We start from the raw sequence: 12278 nt of genomic DNA, 5'->3' as shown, positions 1-12278 counted from the left end.
TTGTTCCCCCCACCCCCTGACAGGCCCCAGTGTGTGATAATCCCCTCCCTGTGTCCTTGTGTTCTCATTTTTCAACCCCCACTTATGAGTGAGAACATGTGGTGTTTTGGTTTTCTGTTCTTGTGTGAGTTTCCTGGTATTTTATTGTTGAATTGTTATTTCTAATTGTTTTTCTTCAAATATTTTCAGTCCATGGTTGGTTGAATCTGCAGATGCAGAACCTGCAAATGTGGAAGGCTGACTGTGGCTTTATTGGGCTTTTTTGCTCTTATTCTAAAGGTAGACGACATCTTTTGGGAAAAATCTGGACGATGTGGAAGAGTGAAAGGAGAAAGCAAAGTTGATCCCAAATATTTCTAGCCAGACCTAATCATGTTAGAATTTTGCTATTTCTTTCTGTGAAAGAGACTAGGCGGTTGCTGGGTATACAGACAGGCTATACCTCTCAGCCCCTTTGCAGTTAGGGGTTACCGTGTGGTTTTGTTTTAGCCAGTGGTATATGGGCAGAAATGAGTCACCTCCAGCCCTAGCCCTGTAAACACCCCACCCCCACTGTTTCTTCTCTCTTCTGATGGTGAGATACAGAGGGCCCAGAGGGCAACTTCAAGACTCTTTGAGACAGTAGAGCCACTGATAGAAGGAGCCTGGGCTCTTCAATGACAAAGTGAAGCAGAGCCACCCTGCAGATTCATTTTTGACTGTGACACGAGCCAAAAAAGAAATCTTTCTTGTGTTAAATCTCTGAGGTTACCGAGGTTCCCGTAACCTGAATAGAACACTTTCCAAACACTTGCTGTGGGCACGTGTGTGCATACACGCATGTGCGCAATAATGGAATCGTATCTTGACTTATTTTTTGCAGCCTACTTCAGTCTCTCAAAAAGGATATGAACATTTCTCCATGATAAAGATATATTTATCCAATCACCTTAATGGCTGCATGTAATTCCATTGTATGTATGTACCCTACTTTACTTCATGATTTTCCTATTTCTGGACATTTAGGTTGTTTCAGTTTTTAAATTTATATGCACTTTTTTTTATGAACAGGCTGGTATATATCTTTGTGTGTATATACAACCATTTCCTTAGGACATCTTCCTAGAAATTGAATTACTTGGCCACATTTGTGTGGTGTTTGATCATCATAGGAATATCTTCTTGGAAAAGAGGTATTGATTTATAATTCCATCCAGAGTATATGAGAGGTCTAATTTCCCAAAACCATCAATTGTCTGAAACCTAATCTGATTAGTAAAAAATAATAGCTTGTTTTGATATGTTATTCTTTGTTGATTGATTATGTTGAGCAACTTTTTCTCACTCATTGGACCTTTATATTACCAACTGATACTTCTTTATGCATTTTTTTCCTTTGGGAGCTTTATCCATCTCTTATTATTTTTCAAGAGCCCTTTGCGTATTAAGGATAATATGTGTTTTTCAACACATTAATAGTAAAAAATAAACTAAATAAATTTATTTAGTTTTTAACACATTTATCTTCTTTATATTCTTTTTGTATAGAGATGTTTTAAATTTTTATTTCAGTCTTTTTTCCTTGCTTTTAACCTTATTACACTTTTAGGGAACCAAAGCAAGAATATGAAAAGATACTCCAGATTTTCTTCTACCACTTTTACTGTTTTATTTTGTCTTCAAGTCTTTAATCTTTCTAGAATATATTTCTGTATAAAGGGGATGTAGTCATCTGGCTTTAATTTATTCTGAAGGCCAGGAAGATAGAAAGAGGATAAGGCATATTCAAAGCACTAGAAGTTCAGGACGGCTGGCCTATAGCCCTGGAGGAGATGTTTAGCCCTGAGGCGGGAGGGATTGTCAGAGCTGGGTGATGAGGGTGATGGACTCCATGTAGAACCTGCTGAGTCTCAGGTACCTCTGGGCATCAAAATGTGCTGATGAGGAACTTAAGTGTGGAATGAATTTTGGTGCTTAAATCCCTGGTACTGGACATGGAATAAACTCAGGAGAAATGAATGCATATTTCTATTAACATTCCCACATCAGAATGTTGGTAATAGATTTATTTCTAATAGTCCCCAAATGAAAACAACCCAAATGACATCCAAGGGAGAATGGATACATTGTTGTATTATACTGCTACAGTGGAATACTATTTATCAACAGAAAGGGACTGCCTATGGGTATACTCCATAATGTGAATTAACCTCAAAACTTATATATTGAACAAACAAAGCTGGACACAAACAGTATATACTGTAGGATTCCATATATATGACATTAAAAAGTAGACAAAACTATTCATGTTGATGAAAGCCATAACAGTGGTTCCCTATGGGAGTCTGGCATTATCTAGGTTAGGGAACAAGGTAATTCTGGAGGGCTGGAAATATATGTTCTCTATATTGGGTTGGATGGCAGGTATGTGGATGTATAGAGATTCATTAGGCTGAACACTTAAGATTTGTTTATTTTACTGAATGCAAATTACAACTCAGAAGAAAATAGTGGGAAAGGATTAAAATATTCAACCTTATTTTATAGATGAAACAACTGAAACCCAGAGAGGTGAGGCAACTGGCTCTGAGTTAATGTTTTAGACCAAGGTTGCCTGATTTCAACACTGGAACCAAGGGATGATAAAATTGAGATGATTGGATTTCCTCCATCACCAGTCAGATGGAGGTACAGCTCCAGGTTCCTTCCCTGAGAGGGTTCTAGGGGGAACACGAGCCAGTATCACCGTTACAGTCAATGAGGCAGCAGTCCCAACAAAAATCTGGCACAAATGTGGAAACTGAGGCAGAAACTCCATTTTAGAGTTTCATGCTCTTCAGCAGTGCATGTCAGCATGAACTGGCAGCACCTGCTTACTGGGGGCCAGGAACAGAGTTTCCCTGATCCCTCACTCCTTTAGCATATCTAGCTTGGAAAAGGCAAGCAACATGACCAAGTGTGGAGTCCAACATTCTAAGCCCACACCCTAAGTCCATGAAAAACCAGACCTGGCAAGAACCAAACAGCGGTACACACCGTTCCATAACTGGAGAAGCCATGCCAGGGTCTAAATATAATCTAGGAGAACTTTAAACCTAGCTTCACAGGAACATACCTGTGGGATCATTTGTGCCAGTTTTTTCCTTAAGATGTCCCCAAGGCTTGCATGGGGCACTGATAGTGACACCAGGGCAGCATCATTGATATTAAAAATGCATCAATGAGACTTACAATCCAGAAGCACGTCAGACCCAACACACCTTCCTGCTGCCTTCTGGAGTCCCGGCCCAGCCTCTGCCCTTGGCTTCAGCCCTTTGCAGGGACTTAGGAAAATAGGCAGTGATTGCAGGTCTGTGCTTTCCTCTTGAGTTTGTGGAAGGAGGCCAGTACCTTCTCATGGTAGCCTCTAAGGAAACTGGCACAGACGTTTACTGATTCAAGAGCAGTTCATCTCCAAGGTTATATTTCCAAGGGAGAAAAAGCAATTGTTACAGTCCTTAAATGAAGCAAAGGCAGACCTCATTTAGAGGTGATTGCTGCATTCTGGGGACCAGCAGCTTTTGCTGCCAGCCACAGGTTAACCACAGGGCGCTGGTGCCAATTCAGAAGCCTCCTAAACCTTCTGTTCCCCAGGAAGAAATTGCCCACAGACATGAAGAGTCATTATAAAAAGAGACTGGGAGTGGGCCAGGCGCGGTGGCTCACGCCTGTAATCCCAGCACTTTGGGAGACCGAGGTGGGCGGATCACGAGGTCAGGAGATCGAGACCAGCCTGGCTAACAAGGTAAAACCCTATCTCTGCTAAAAATAGAAAAAAACTAGCCTGGCGTGGTGGCAGGTGCCTGTAGTTCCAGCTACTCGGGAGGCTGAGGCAGGAGAATGGCGTGAACCCAGGAGGTGGAGGTTGCAGTGAGCTGAGATCACGCCACTGCACTCCAGCCTGGGCAACAGAACAAGACTCCATAACAACAACAACAACAAAAGAGGCTGGGGGTGGAGAGTGGAGGGGACAGTGTCCCTGTGTGTTCTGCTTCCACTGAGGAGGAATCCAGGAAAGAGAGAATTTCACTAAAGCCACTGGGATTTTAGCAGCACCTAGAAGTGCTTCCTTCCAGTGGCCACATTGTGCTTGGAGCCTCCTAGGTGGGGTGTGCTGTATGCTGGAGCGCTGGTCACTGCCCTCAGAAGGCTTGCAGTCTGCTAAAGGACACAGCACCTCCAATTACATACGAGGAGAATCCAGATTGAGGACCACATATGCTAATATTCACTTCCCCTGGGGTCCCAGCTACTTGCAGAGAGCGTTGTGAATGGGTTACAAGTGGGAATTAAATGAAAGGGCCGTCTATAGAGATGTACACTGGGGCAGTTTTACCCCCATGAGAAATTGGCAGTATTCCCCCAGAGGACATTTTTGGTCACATTTTGGTCACAACCTGGGGAGTGTGCTACTGGGACACAGTGAGTAGATGCCGAGAATGCTTTAAATGTCCAACAACACACAAGACAAGACGACCGTCCTTCACAAACAGTTGTTCCGCCTCAAATACCAATCGAACTGAGGTTGAGAAATGCTGCCATAGGAGAATGTAGCCTCTGTATAAACTATAGAGAAGCAGGGAGAGAATGACTGCCCAACCTCTCCATCCTCCTATTCTCTAATCCCATGCCTGTACCTCCTGTTGGCTGAACATAACCAGAAGTTCGAAACCGAGAGCCCATTGAGGCAACCTGTAGAAGTCGGCTTCCAGAACATCAGTCATTGATACCCTTAGATGTTGAGGGAACCAGACTCAACCCAGAGTTCCCAATGAGCCAGGTCTTCCTCAGACAACAGGATGGGTGCTCAGCTACCCTGTGTTGTTCTTTTTTCATCTATGCTTCTGCCGATGCTCTTTTAATGTTTGCTGTCAAAATGAGGGCAGGCCATGGGAGTGGGAGCTTTCTCTGGGTTCAGGGAAGAGAAAATGTGCAGGATGCCGAAAGAGAGCTCTGTAATGCTGCTGAAATATGGATTTTCATACAGTTCAAAAACTTCTCACCTCCCACCCGGCTTGGATGAGAACGTAAGAATTAAGGAGCTGCAACATTTTTCTAGCACAATGAACTTTAAAAATGGAATTGCTGTGCAAAGCAATGACTGATATTTCAGCAAACAGGCTAAGTACAATTGCATTATGGTTATTTCAGCTTTGACATTTCTTTGCATTTAGAATAGCATCAGCAGAGATGTTTGGAGACCAAGTTGTTCTTCCTTCTCAGAGCCCAGCTTCTTCAAGTCAGGGGTCAAAAAGCATCAATGGAAGAGACTATAACGTCATGCCATGCCCTGTGGACTCTAAATTAATCATTCCATTCTCTTCCTGGTCACTTACTGTCCCTCCTTTAATGATAGTGGCATGCCTTTAGACATCATGAGGCAGAAACTCATAATATATTAGAAGTCTATCAAATAAAGTTATTGGAAAACAAAAGTATGGCATGGAGGCAAGGAAACACAGGTTTGCTGCTCACCTAGTGGGTGCCAGGCACTCTAATTAGCTGCTTCTCATAAGTTATGTATGTTGCTAAGACTGGAAGCTTCCCCCAACTAGCCTTGCTTCCCTGTTACTATGGTCTCTGGGGCCACAAAAAGAAAGATGGTGAAGGCAAATTCCAGGGTGGTTTGCAGATTTTCAGATGACTGGGTTAACTTGGAATCCTTGTATACATCTCAGATCAGGCAACATGGAATTAAACATTAAATCCTGCTCAAAGGGCAGAATTTAGCAGAAATTTATATAGATTTAAGCCTCTACAATGTTCTATTCCATCAGCATAATCACCCACAGTTCATAATAAGCACTAAGGATATTATTAGGACTGTGGGAAGACCGCGCAGGAACATCTGGCCTTTGGCCTCATTTTGGGGTGTTTGTCCTCATGAAGTTCACCCAGAAAACTCACACAACCTTGATGGGGACCATCCAGTTGACACGTGAAAGCTGTGTCTTGGTCAAAGTGTGCCCGACTCCTTCACATGGAGAATTCTGTTCAGAGTCTTAGGGATGCTGAGCCCCAAGCTGGCGTGAATCCCAAGGATCCTATTTCTGGCCAGCTAGCTTTGCATCAGCTGCAAGCTGGTATGGAACAACATTTTAAGGTAAATGCACGTGGCTGTATTGTAGGTGGTTACACCAGTGCAATATTCATCAGGAGAGTAACTCTCAGCCGGTCCTGATGAGAATCAGAAAATCCATGAGGGTGAGTTGGGTTTGAGTTAGTAGCAACACTCAACTCCATTTGGGAATTCACTGAGTGCAGGACTACCTGGGGTGGGCTTCTTGCCTGACTTCTTTCCAGGAGCCGAGAGATATAATAGATTTCACTTCCTCCCCTCTGTACCATGTGAGTCCATTTTCCTCTTTATGGGTTTGTCAAGATCAGCAGTGACTGGGCTAATACACACTCCCACCAACAGTATACGAGCATTACTTTTTGTGGCAATTCCTCAAAGACCTAAAAACAGAAATACCATTAGACCCAGCAGCCCCATTACAGTTTATACCCAAAGGAATATAAATCATTGTATTGTAAACACACGTGTATGTGTATGTTCGTTGCAGCACTATTCATGATAGCAAAGACATAGCATCAACCTAAATGCCCAACAATGGTAGACTGGTAGACTGAATAAAGAAAATGTGGTACATGTACACCATGGAATACTATGTATCCATGCAAAAGAATGAGATCATGTCTTTTTCAGGGACGTGGATGGAGCTGGAGGCCATTATCCTTAGAAAACTAACGCAGGAACAGAAAACCAAATACCATGTGTTTTCACTTATAAGTGGGAGGTAAATGATGAGAACACATGGACACATAGAGGGGAGCAACACACACTGGGGCCTTTCAGAGGGTGGAGGATGGGAGAAGGGAGATGATCAGGAAAAATATCTAAAGGGTACTAGGTTTAATACCTGAGTGATGAACACCAGGGGTCTGTACAACAAACCCCTATGACACAAGTTTATCTATATAACAAACCTGCACTTGCACCCCTGAACTTAAAAATTTAAAACAACCACCAACAGTGACAATACTAACTACATTTAAGTTAAACAGGTGATTCATTCATTTAACTGAAAGGATATTTCTATTTGTAATTGCCCAGTGGGTTGGCCATGGGCAAGGTCTCATGGGTCAGGGGAATGACTGTTCCAGCTTTCCTGAGAATTTCAAGATTGGAGCTGGGCTATGGGGCTTATCCAGATAAAGGAAGCAAAGGTGAGGTGCACATTTCTAGTTTTTCTCTACATAGGCAACTCAACCATTTTCTTCGTGTGTTTATTTTTGCTTGATAGTTTGGTTTTGTTTTTACATTTTTATACAACCAGAAATTGCTACTCCAAAATGACTTTCTATCCCTTAGCTATTGATTGTCTGGATCCGTTTGCTCTTCTACTCACCTGGAAACATTAAAAAAATGGTGAGATTGGCTAACAGTTTGACGTCTGGTAGTGGAGTTGTCTGGGTTGGGCTGCCCAAGGGTGTCATGAAAGGTGGGGTTATGAGTCAGTTTTACTTGTATTAGCAGAGGGATGGAGATTCTAGGGGAATTCTACCTGCCCATGACCTGTCTCTGGCTCTGAGACCCCCTGTGATCTGGGGGACTACTGTGGCTAGTTGCAGAGGCCCTTTTTGCAGAGCAAGGGGTAGGAGCAGAGTAGCCATTTTGTGCATTTAGAGTGAAACAATGGTAAGGGTTTATAGGTGTTTGTGGAGCAGACTGTCTGATTGCTATTGCTGTATTCCTAGGATCTAGAATAATAACTGATATATAATGAGTACTTAATATACATTTAAATAAGTGAATGAAGGAATCAATGAATGAGTTGTGGGGTGAGCCCACAAAACAAGCCTTTGAGGTCATTGCTTAAGGCCATACAGCCTTTCCATGGAAGAGCTGAACTTCCAACCCTAACCATCCTGCCTCTGCTACACTGGGTTGCCTTTTGTATGTATAGGATGTTAGTCTTTCCCAATAGTGAAAAGTGTCTAGCAAAGCAAAAGTGCAGGGGAGAGAGACACACATCTCTCTCACTGTTATTCCCCTAGACATTTGGCTGGTGGTGATCTCAGACCCTGGTGCGGAGTAGCTCTTTCTGTTTGAAGGCACATCATGATATGCAGCTTCCTCATGTACATTGAAACTAGCTCTCCCTGGGCACCAGCAATGTCACTCAGTTAAGGATGAATTGACTAAGCAATAATGTTCATTGAACTTTTTTAAACTAACCACATTGTGCAATGTGTTTCGTGACCAACAGCCATCATTCTGCATTCTCATAGAAACTCACAAAGAGGACAGGGTTTGTGCCGTGCACAGGTTCTGGGGTGAGAAAAATCTTTGGTTCTAATCTTGCTCTTCTAAGTTGTGAGAACTTAGAGTTACTTTATGTCTCTGAGCTTTAATTTCTTTATCTATGTATTAGAGATAGGGATGGATGGATGGATAGATAGATAGATAGATAGATAGATAGATAGATAGATAGATAGATAGAGAATTGATGCTCAAATACCCAAGTATATAAAAATTTTAGTGATGCAGTGATATTCTTGGTTTCAGGAAGGTGAGGTTTGCACCACCAACATCCACTTACTTCATGATTTTAAGGAAGTTGCTTAGCTCCCAGCCTGAGTGTTCTCATCTGTAAATATGAGATGTTGATATTCACCATCCTACCCTGTCTCACAAGCTAATTGCAGGGTTCTAGTGAGATGTAAAAGATGAGAAGGAGATGGAAGAATTCAGCAGCAGACTCAGTCACACTTGTCTTCAGTTGAAGGAGAGGGCCATGTGCCTCAAGTAACTTGAGAGAGGCTGTATATGCAATTGGTCAGGATGGGAAAATATTGCTGACCCTGTGGGTTTTGTGATCTGAGCTAGACAAGTCCCTGCCTGAGGAGATAGTGTGAACAAACACAGAGAGAAAGATTTTCAATAGAGTCTTTATCACTTCATAGATATGTGGCTTGGGAGAGTTACATCACTTCTCTGGACCTCAGTTTTATCATCTTATCTCCTTCCAGTCTTGGCATAAATGTCACCTTCTTAGAAAGGCTTTTTTATATTAATCGGCTTTATGGTGGTAACAGAAAAATCCTATCATTGGCTTAGACGACGAACTTGCTTTTTCCTTGCTCACATCCCTCCTAGGTGTGGGCTTGCTGGAGGCACGGCTCTCATCACCTGTTTTCTCATTCCAGAAACAGGCGGGAGGACCAGCCCTTACCTGGGACATTTCATTTACATGGTAGAAGATAGACATGAGAGATGGAGCTAAGTGACACAAGTACATTCCTTTAGATGTTGTGTACAGCAATACCAGCTCATATTCCATTGGTCAAAGCAAGTCATATGGCAAGCCCCATGTCTCTGGGGCAGGGAGGTCTCAGCTAGCAGGGAAGGACTACAAGTTACCTGGTAGTGTCTGGGATGCATAGTCATCTTGGAGTGGAAGAATAATGAATATTGAACAGTAACACATACTAGCACAACTTCCCTGACTTCCCTATTGAGAGTTGCAGTTGCTTGCTAGCAACAGCTGAACTGCCTGCCGTGATTGCTGCATTAGTTTTCTCTTGTACTCATCATGTTCTATTATCATTATGTATGATTTACTTATTTAGTTTTTAAATTATCTATTTGCACCTGGCCACCCTAGACTGTCAGCTCCATGAGGGCAGGGATATTTATCAGTGTTTCTATGACTGTATCTTCAGACCCTGGGAAAGTAGCATGAATACTTTGAGTTGATTAATTAACCAATCTTTTACATGAAGATAAACAATGGATGATGTACCAAGTGCCTCTCAGGGCATTAAATCCTTCCTTCCAGGCCCAGAGCATACTGTACCCATTAGATTTCCATCTGTCCCTGAATTATTCTCTGAGTTATTCTGAAGGTCACATTGGAGAGCTGGACTGTCAGCTCCTACAATCTGATCTGCTGACAAGAATTCACCTCTCTTTGTAGATAAAATACTAGGATAAGCATTAGGACAGGCAGTGCCTACTCCATAACACAATACTTTGCTGAAAAATTGCATAAAAGTCAAATGTCCAATATTGGAATGGTTGACTTAGGTTTTCTTTTTGTGGTAGAGAGTGAGGAGGTTTGCTTCAAGAAATCTAAAAAAAATATATATAAAAATTTACTCCCCAACTTGCCTCACCTTTTACATAAAATCTTCAAAGCTCTGTTTCCAACATTCAATTTATCTTTAATTTTGTTCTTTTCATTGACACTTGAGCACAAATTTGACCAGCATAAGTCCAATGAGCATCCAATTGAGACTAAAAATGAACCACTTCCAATGATGCTTAATGATTTCCATCATTGCCTGAGGTTTATGGGCCTGCACTTATCATCAAAAATGCGAGTGGTTCCATAATTTCATTTCAGTATTCAGTTTTTACAGAACAATAATGAATGACAACATGAGAAAGATTTTAAATATTTATTCATCCCAGCATATTTCCTGAGTACCCACTAAGAGGCTGTCACTCTTGTAGGCAATTGGGACCTGGACTGAGCAGTGAGGACAGCCTCCCTGCCCTCACAGAGTTTGCAAGCCCTTTGGGGATATAATTGTATCAATGATATTGTGCAAAGAGATGATGCAGCCAGCATTTAACTAGTGGTGGGCAAAATTTGTTATCCTGTGATAGCTCTATTTTTAAAAATCCATTAATGCACAAAGCTTAAGTTTTACAGATTGTTAGAATTTCAGTAGCTTTGGGGCTACAGGTGCTTTCTGGATACACAAAGACGTAAAGATTGGTATTAAGGACATTGGAGTAAAAATATTTTAAGGATGTTGCTGAATGGCATACAAGAGGGAGAACTGCCCAGTTGAAGAAATAAAATTCAAGGACTCTCTGTAGGTAATTATGGACTCTTTTCTCTTCCCCTAAGAACATTTTTTGGTCTGAAAATCCTGCAAAGATTATATTGCCTTAGATATAGGTGCTCTAGGATCAAGGAACACCCAGGCCTTTTCCTTTTACCATTTTCTGTGACCTTGGTGACATTTTCTACTCTGCTGTCCCTGCTAGAAACTTTGACATCATCTTAGATGCTACCATTCATTCACCAAATGGTTGCTCAGACCCATCAGCTCCACCTTAGAAATGTCTTCTGCATTCACAGTTTTCCCCTCCTTCCTGCTACTGCTGCTTGGTAGAAAGAACTAAGCTTCATCCTGGAATACTGCAACAGCCTCCTGCTTCAGGTCTCAACCCAGTCCTGGCTGCCCAGTGACTGGATAAACTCTAATTTTCTCTAATCTTCCATTTCACCCTCTTCTCTAGGTGACAGAGGAAAACTGAGTGAGAATGAAAATAAAAAGGTGTGTGTAAAAGTCACGGTGTCGGAGAGAAAGTAAAAGTGTATGGGGGGGAGAGGTCAAGTAAAAGTATGTGTAAGAAAGAAAATAAAACTTCAAGAGAGAGAATGTAAAACTATTAACTGTGAGAATGAAGTAAACATGGATATAAGAGAGAAAGTAAAAGTCAGTGACAGAGAAAAAGAAAAAGTGTTGGGGGAAGAGAGATAGGAAGACAGCATGCATGAGAAAAAAAGCAAAAATGGCTTAGAGAAAAGAAAAATGGTCTGCAAGAAGGAAAGTGAATGTGAGTGGAAGGGGGAGATAGAAGGTAAAAGTGAGTGAGAGAGAGTGAAAATGGGTTGAAAGAAAGAAAATACATAGGTGAGAGAAGGAAAGGAAAAATGTGTGGAGAAGAAAGACTGGTGTCTCTTTGGCACAGAATGGTATGTAGTGAGGAAGTAGAAATAAATTTAGAGAACTCTTTTGGGAAGAGATTTTATTTGAGCTAGCCTATCATTGAATTTCAAGCTACTTCCAATTTTCCATTATTATACCATTTTAGAGAACATTGTTGTACATGCATCGATGCAAATTCACATGATTCTTTCAGGTAAATTCCTAGAAGTAGAGTTGCCACGTGAAAAATTATACACATTTTGAAATTTTAGATGTAGAATAGAGATAGAGACTAAAAAGGGCCAGGCTGACCTCTAAAATTGACTGTACCACGACTCAAGGGGGTTCTCACGGCCCTTGCCTGCCAGTACCTGAGACTATTCTTCATTTTAATCAATAAAAACATCGTCTATCATATATCAAAAATCTTACTGTTTTAATTTTCATTTCTTTGATATCCAAAGTGGAACCGTTGTTCATGCTTCCTGGCTACTTGAATTTCTTCTTTCCTTAGCTACAAATTTACC

The 12278-nt window shown here is 41.6% G+C and overlaps 1 protein-coding gene across 1 annotated transcript in view; it reads left to right on the top strand.

Moving 5' to 3' along the window:
• PTPRT (protein tyrosine phosphatase receptor type T) overlaps positions 1 to 12278 on the top strand; it is an 812457-nt gene that overhangs the window by 318878 nt on the left and 481301 nt on the right. The window lies entirely within an intron of this gene.

This window comes from Rhinopithecus roxellana, chromosome 13, assembly GCF_007565055.1.
Source record: "Rhinopithecus roxellana isolate Shanxi Qingling chromosome 13, ASM756505v1, whole genome shotgun sequence".
NCBI lineage: Eukaryota > Metazoa > Chordata > Mammalia > Primates > Cercopithecidae > Rhinopithecus > Rhinopithecus roxellana.
This window is presented reverse-complemented; position numbering and strand designations above follow the sequence as displayed.